Source organism: Nicotiana tabacum, chromosome 1, assembly GCF_000715075.1.
Source record: "Nicotiana tabacum cultivar K326 chromosome 1, ASM71507v2, whole genome shotgun sequence".
Lineage (NCBI taxonomy): Eukaryota > Viridiplantae > Streptophyta > Magnoliopsida > Solanales > Solanaceae > Nicotiana > Nicotiana tabacum.
The window spans coordinates 70,364,668-70,372,707 of record NC_134080.1 but is presented as its reverse complement, the minus strand read 5'-3'; positions in this window follow the sequence as shown (position 1 = coordinate 70,372,707).

Sequence of the window (8,040 nt, the reverse complement as noted above, 5' to 3'; positions counted from 1 at the left end):
TTCAGAGTCGCCACTTGGGAAAGGTTTGATTTTTGGTGTCCCAAGTCACCGGTTTATCTTGAATCCCAAATCGAGGAAATTTTCGACTTTTCCAAATGAATTCTGCGAACCAGAAATTCTAAGTAAGGAATTCTGTTGACCCGAGGGAAGGTGTTAGGCACCCTCGAATCCCGTGGTTCTAGCACGGTCGCTTAAATTGTTATAATGGCTAAATATCTGATTTAAATGCATGTTATGACTTACGTGCTTTTATTAAGTTTAAACCGCTTTTATTATTATCATTTTTTTATTTTTTTATAGAATTGCAACGTCGTGGAAATGCATCTCGAACCACGTCACAATCAATGCACCCGTGGTCGTCGACACATCTTGACTCCGTTGAGATTTGGATTTGGGTCACATCAATGTGCACCCGAGTTTAAGACTGTTATTTAATTAAACCGTGCCTAAAGAGTCTAACGTGTTATAATTCTTGGGGAAGGCCATGAAATTCACTAACTGGCCTGTCCCGAATTCTAAGTATTTGTTATGGCTAGTTATTGAGGGCCCCGCAATTTGCATTTTTCATTTAGCGAGGCTCGTCTCTATTTTAGAAAGGATATCCTAAAGTGGCTACGTTTCTAATGCGTTTGTCTCTAAAACTAGAAGAAAAAAGGTACATGCTAATTTAATTATATGTTTGGGCCCAATCCGGATTCTTATCAATTTCTGATCAATTATTTACAAAGTGGAGAAAACATTATACTTCATGGAAAAATGCTTTAATTTGTCAAAGAAATCACATACGAGCTGACGAAGTACAACGCTTAAACCGAACAAACATCCTTGAGTCGAATTTAAATTAAATTGCTTAAACAGGATTAATGGAATTCCTTACCAAAGGATGCTACCAATGGTGTAAAAAAAACTATCTTAAACATGCCTAATAAAATTGCAACCCAAGAATCTAAAAAAACTGTATTGTATTTTTGCGGGATTAAAAGGAACCGTCCAACCTATATATTCGAAGCATGCTGAAGAACGAATTTTGAATTAACAACTATACTAATGGTTGCATATTCCATGAATTGTAGTTACATCCTATATACCATTAAATCAATTGCATATTGTGGTTTAAAATCAGCATAAGCTTCAATCAGATACAAACTCACTAATGTACTTCTCTATTGAACTACAAACTAAAATTTACACGACTTAGCAACATTTATGAAAAAGGCAGTCAATAAACATCGGATGATTATAACTCCTTCAGATCTTTCAATTCATGCTTTTCAATGTTACAATCAGCTACACCAATGTGAGACTCGAAATATGTACCTGGAAATACTGAAAATGCAAAGGAGAAGAGGAAGAAGATAGGGAAATCAGCAGCAGCAAAAACAGAATAGCAGCAGCAACAACAAATAAAACAATTGGGGTAGAATCAAGATCCCAGCTAGACCAAGTCCCAGAGTAAACCAACAAACAACCAACAGACTCAGTTGGATTTAGAAGAAATCAGTGTTGAACAAACAGATCAGGACCAGTGAAATCAAGACAGCAAATAAGAATGCAATTTCTAGTTTTGTCTGTCTGTGTTATCAAACAGAGTTCTTTTCCAGTTTTTCTGTTTTTCAGAACTTCAGCTCTCAATCTCCAAACTAAGTTTTCTGTGTGTATTCTCCTTTTCTATGTCTGTGTGTGTGTATCTATCTCCCAGAACTTCAGCTCTCCTTCTTCTTAATTCCCTCCCAGTTCTCTCTTCTCTCTATCTTTTATCTCTCTCTTATCTCTGTCCTCTATCTGTTCTCTCTCTGTTCTCTTATGTCTCCTTAAAATGATGGAAGTTCTTCCTTTTATAAGCCTAAAGTCTGGCCTTAACAGCCTGTTCATCAATCACCCAAACACCCTCCCATGTGCTCTCTTATTTTCAGATTCCACTGACTATTTAAATAAGAACAAACTCCCATGATATTCCCTGGCAGACTTACCTTTTAAGTGAGGTTTAATATTTCTAAACTAAAGCAGGATGTGGGCAGCATGGTATAATCTGACAACATATGCTGTCAAACTATTTTAAATGTAACAAAGGCCTTTATGCCCATGTTGTGCACAAGTGCACATGTTGTGCACATGCCTTCCAATTCTGACTGCAACTAAACAAAAACAATCTTTTTTATATTTCTGATTCAGATTAACAACTATAAGTAGCTAAATTCAATTCCTAACTGATTCAGACAATGCTTAACAGAAGCAGATCAATTTGTTATTGTTCAACATCTGAAACTAATTGACGACACATGTCGACTCGACTATATTAGTTATAACACATACAATCGTAGCCAAAAATCAGACATTTAACAGTATCGACACATGATTTGAATTATACTGACCAAACAGAATTGTACTTGAGGAGTCAGTTAATCGGTTCAAATTTGAGATTCAGTTAATTGCACAACAAATACATACATACACATTATCAGAACAAAACAGAAGAAGGACTCAAAACACCGAGGTTCCGGCAAAGTGGACAGGACACAGTTGATAAAATTCGAAATGAATTACACAAAATATGAACAGATCTTGAAAACGAACATGGACTAACAGAAATAAGAAAAGAAAAGCAAAACTCACCTTAAAACTCGAAAAATCAAAAGCCTTAATTTGGATTCGGAGAAACACTTAGACTAAGGTCCATTAGACCTTAATCTCTTCGGCTTGAACAGATACGGAACATGCACGGAGAAAACTAGGGTTCAAAAAATTAGATTTGGGATTCGTGTTTCCCTGGTTAGATTCGGACCAAACCAAGCATGGTTTGGTCACGAGGGGGGTCTGGGGACTGTTTGGTGTGAAGTTGAGGTCGATTGGTGTAAATCGGGTTCCGACTCGAATCTTCAAATGAAGATTCGAGAAGGTGGGAAGGGATTCGAACTAAACGGCCAACAAATCAATGTTCAGGGCGGTGAGGGGGTTCTATGGTGTTAAGGTGAAGGCCACAGGCGTTCATGCCGCCGGCTTTCATGGTGAAGGTGTACAGAGGTGGCTCTAGGGTTTGGGGTTCTTGTAAAGACGATGAAGGCTGGGGTTCGGATAGGGGGGGCAGGGTAAGGTTATGAGTTTATATAGTTAGTGGGTAGGTGGATCCTGGCCGTTGGATGAGATGTGATGAAGGGCCAAGATCCTTCGACTAACAGGGAACGGCGTCGTTTCAAGGGTAAAGGGTTGGGGTCGGTCCGGGTGAGATGGGTCGGGTCTGTTAGTGGGTTCGGGGTGAGAGATCTTGACCGTTGATCAATCTGAGATCAACGGCCCAGATCAGACCAGATCAGAACGGTGTCGTTTGGAACGCCCCTTGAGGCCAGCTGGTCTGGACCGGGTTTACATGGGGTTTTGGGTTGGGTTGTTTTGGGCTTTGAATTAACAATAAAAGTAAGCCCAACCGATTTTTAAACCCAATTCTGCATCTCCCTTTTTTATTATTATTATTATTATTTTAAAACAAAACCTAAGTAAATAAAAATAAAATTTCATAAACACTTAATACAATTATTTGCACACGCATAAAAATATTTTAAAACAGGTAAAATCAAACAAAACAAAATCACGGACAAAGATGCTTATTTATGATTTTCTATTTAACAACCGGGTTACGGTTCAAATTATGCATGACACATACATTTTTTGTATTTTGTTTTAATAAAAATAAAAATGGGCAAAAATCATAAATAATTAACAAAGTGCCATGTAAAAATCCAAAAATTGTACATCATAACCAATTGTTATTTTTTATTTCTTTTGGAGCGATTGTCGCGCGAAACAAAAATCACGTTAAAAATTAATTATATACACAATATAAGATAAAGTAAAAGTCTAAAAAAATAAAAAGATGAATAAAATAATAATAAATAAAATTTGGTGTTGATGAATAGTATTGCACCAAATTCGGTGCAACACTATTCATGCACTGTAATGGCGCAAGATTTGGTATTGCATTGGAGCAAAAAAATACCAAATTTTAAGAACAAGTATCCTTTGCCTCACATTGATAATTTATTTGATCAGCTTCAGGGAGCGAGAGTGTTCTCTAAGATTGATCTCCGTTCGGGCTATCACCAGTTGAAGATCGGGGATTCAAATATTCTTAAGACTGCTTTCAGGACCAGATATGGTCATTATGAGTTTCTTGTTATGTCTTTCGGGCTAACCAATGCCCCAACAACATTTATGCATTTGATGAACAGCGTCTTCCGGCCTTATCTTGATTCGTTCGTTATAGTATCCATTGATGATATCCTGGTAGTTGGTTGCATTTCTGGCTTTAGTAATGATAAAATCCATTTCTGGACTTCATCCATATCTCCTTGTCGTAGTTCTTTTGAGTTGGCATATATCATTAATTGGTCTCTGGAATAATAGCTCCAGATAGCATTTCCTTGTAGATAATTGTTAGCTAGTTCTTGAATAATAGTTGCTATACCAATTATTCTTTTGTTGGCATAGAAACTTGGTATCTCCATTTTCTGTATCTTTTGTTATCAAGTGTTTATTGATATTATTGAATTAATTATGCCTAGATATCGTTGTTTCAGAGTCGGATTATAAAGGAAAGGCGGTATTTGAGGGTTGATTGCTATTCTTTGGACCGAGGTAAGTGTTTGTTCTAACTTTGGCTTAAGGGAATAGGATTAGAGTGTTGTTTGCTATTTGATAATTGTTGAGTACGGTGTATAGGCATGGTAATGAGTATCTATACACCGGAGTCTAGCATGACCATGAGTCTTATTTGTGTTTATTCGGATTTGTGATACCTCTTCCTTGTTAAATTGATAAATTTCATGTAATGTGAAGAGTTTGAGGAAAAATTATGATTTGTACATTCTTGGAGCATTATATAGTTGTAATAACTTATTTTATTGGACCGCAATAACTTCTATATTATTAGCGACCAACTTTGGTCTCTAAGGTAAAAGGACCAACTATTCCGGGTAAACAATATACCGACCAGCTTTGGTCGCTTTAAACCGATAACCCAATAAGAAATTTTTTTTACCCGTTACCGAACCATTAGCCAATAACCCAATACCGATAACCCAATAAGTAATTAACGGTTCGGGTTTTCGGTTTTACCCGATATATGCCCACCCCTACCATAAATCATCATTCTCTCATGGGAAGATCAACTAACTTCATATTTATTCCTATACTATTACGTATTTATTTCAATTACGAGACTATCTATACTAGTTTCACTCAATTCCGACTTCGAATCTGCTTTCAAATCCCAAAATTTTATTTTATGAAGTTCCACAATTTTCCACAAATTTTCATCCCAAATCTCTACTCAATTGATGAATCCAACGTTATGATCATGTATTTTAGCCAAAATTGAGTTAGAATCACTTACCCCGATGGTTTTCTTGAAAATCCCTTCAAAAATTGCCAAAGCCGGAGCTCTCTAGGTCAAAATATGAAATAAAATCCCATCCACCCACCCTGCCTCCCCCTCCCCCTCCCCTCAAAAGGAACTTTTTTACTTTTTTTGTATTTCCAGTTTTCTGTTTTTTTTCTGCACCACCAACCCCCCCCCTCCTAAATTTATAGAAGAGCCCTGAACTGATGGAGCACAGGACGAACTCTGGGCTGGAAGGGCACTGAGTGATGACTGCCCTGATGAGAACTGTGAGAACCATGACCCGATGATGCCATGCATTGGTGATAGATCCCCTTTTCTTGCTGCCTCTGCTCTACATTGTTGTAATATTGCTTCTTCCTCTCCGTATTCATACAAGTCTCTCCCCAGGTGCACTTGTTGTGGAACATTTTGGTTGATAACAATTGTCTCCAATGCAGATTGACCTTGTGTATTAGTCACCAATGACAAATAGGAGGAAAAATTCCTTCAACAAAGTTATGCAAAACACTTACCTCAACTCGGGTAACTCAACACTCAATATAGCCTTTTTCCTTTACAAATTCGTCTCCGCCCGGCTCAATCTAGCCAACGACGACTTGAATACATCACACAATGCAAGAGAAAATAATTTCAATTAATAAAGCTGTGATTTTTATTAGATTTCTAAAAAGTCAACAAAAGTCAAACCCCAGGCTCGCCTGATCAAAACTCGGGTCCAAGGGTAGGTCTTGACTACCCATAGCCTCACGAGTCCAAATATATGTTTTATTTTCAAGCATAATGCTTTTGGCAAAAGATATCCTTTGATTGCTTAGCGTAAGTACATGTTGTTTCGTTGCGGTGAGCTCGGCCTGCGCGGGCACGACTCTTTTGGATATAGTGACTAACCTCCCTAGGCACTTTTAATATAATTACATTAATCTTCAAAACCATACTTATGTCAACAAAACACTCCACCACTTTTTGGATCGTTGGCTTCAGGTCCGAGGAATAATAACAAACGGAAGGAATCCCTGAAGGGCAAAGGTTCTCATAGCGAGGCAAGCCCTGCCCGGAGGCTCAAAGAGGATGTATCAGCTTCTTGGATTCCACAAATGTTCCCCATTTGCTTTTCCCAAAATATGAAGCGTGGGGGACATAGGGAAGTCCAAGAAAGATCATTTATATTTATATGTCAATATTTTTACGTGTAAAAGTAACGCTAGTAGGAATAAAACAATTGACCTTACAAAGTTTTTGAACCGCCTTAACCACTAAGCTATGTTTTTGGGCTTTGTCAAAGGGATTCAAAAAATAATATATAGAGTTAAAAAATAAATTTTACCTTCGGCACGGGTTATACCGGGAAAGGTCATCAGATTATTCCGGAAAAAGGTCCTCGGGTTATGCCGGGGAGGTCCATCGGGTTAAGACGGGAAAGTCATCGGGTGGAACCAGATACGCCTGAATCTGCACATAGGGTGCAGGGAGTAAAGTGAGTACTCCAACTCAGTGAGTAACAAATGTAAATAATGATTGAAAGTAAGAAAACATGTAACGCACAAGGTATTCTATAATGAAGCAGTAAAATCATTTGGAACTCCAACATAATATGATGGAGTTCAGTGCACCTGTATATGAACTCCAGCATATTATGCTGGACCTGTATACTTTGCTGACTCCAGTATTATATACTGGATTTTGGAGCACCGGTGCTCCAGTCTCCAGTATATTATACTGGAGTCAGCAAAGTATACAGGTCCAGCATAATATGCTGGAGTTCAGTAGTTTTGACTGATTTTGTGCTCTTACTGCTTTTAACTTGACTTTTTTAAAAGCCCAGTTTTCACTAGGAAAATTTCGTGAGTTATTTGCAACACAAATACAAGATATCTCTTTATTGAAAGCAATAAAAATTAGGGTTGTGTATCCTTGGGAGTAGGGTGTGGAGCCCTAAATTGGGAGGATTACAAGGTTATGCGGTAGTGCATATATAACGCCATAACCTTTCCCATATCCCATATATATATATATATATATGTTGAAATGATATATGTTGATGATTTGCTCACAGTGACTGAGATGATATGATGGGTTGCCCTCAGAGGCGTGATGTTGTTATGACACATGTACCTATGCACGACATGACATTCATACGCATATGCATGACACTATAAGTATTTCATGATTTACAGAGTTATCCAGATTTACAGGTTGAGTCATTTACTATATATTTCTTCCTCTTTATACAACCTCTTCCCTACTATGAATTTTTAATTAATTTTTTACATTAATATTTTACCAATAAACAAAATATATAATATCACATTTTATTCTAAGTTATAACTTTGAATTAGTTTAAAATATTAATAGATAATTTTTTTATTATTATATTTTAAATCTGTTGAATTTTCTTATAATTGTTTTTTGTATCACGTGTAAAATGAATTCTGAAAATGAACAAACTTGTTAGTTTTGAGAGTTTAACACATATATAATCACACGTTAAGATGCAATGCTCCTAGATAAATAATCCCTTTCTATTATGCATTTGCTCGGCTGCTTGTGTCGTCCCAGCTTTCTTGAAATTTTTATTGTTACTCACTTTTATTTTATTTATTATATTTTTTATCGTGGTGGTCGAATCATATAGAGATTGCCTACGT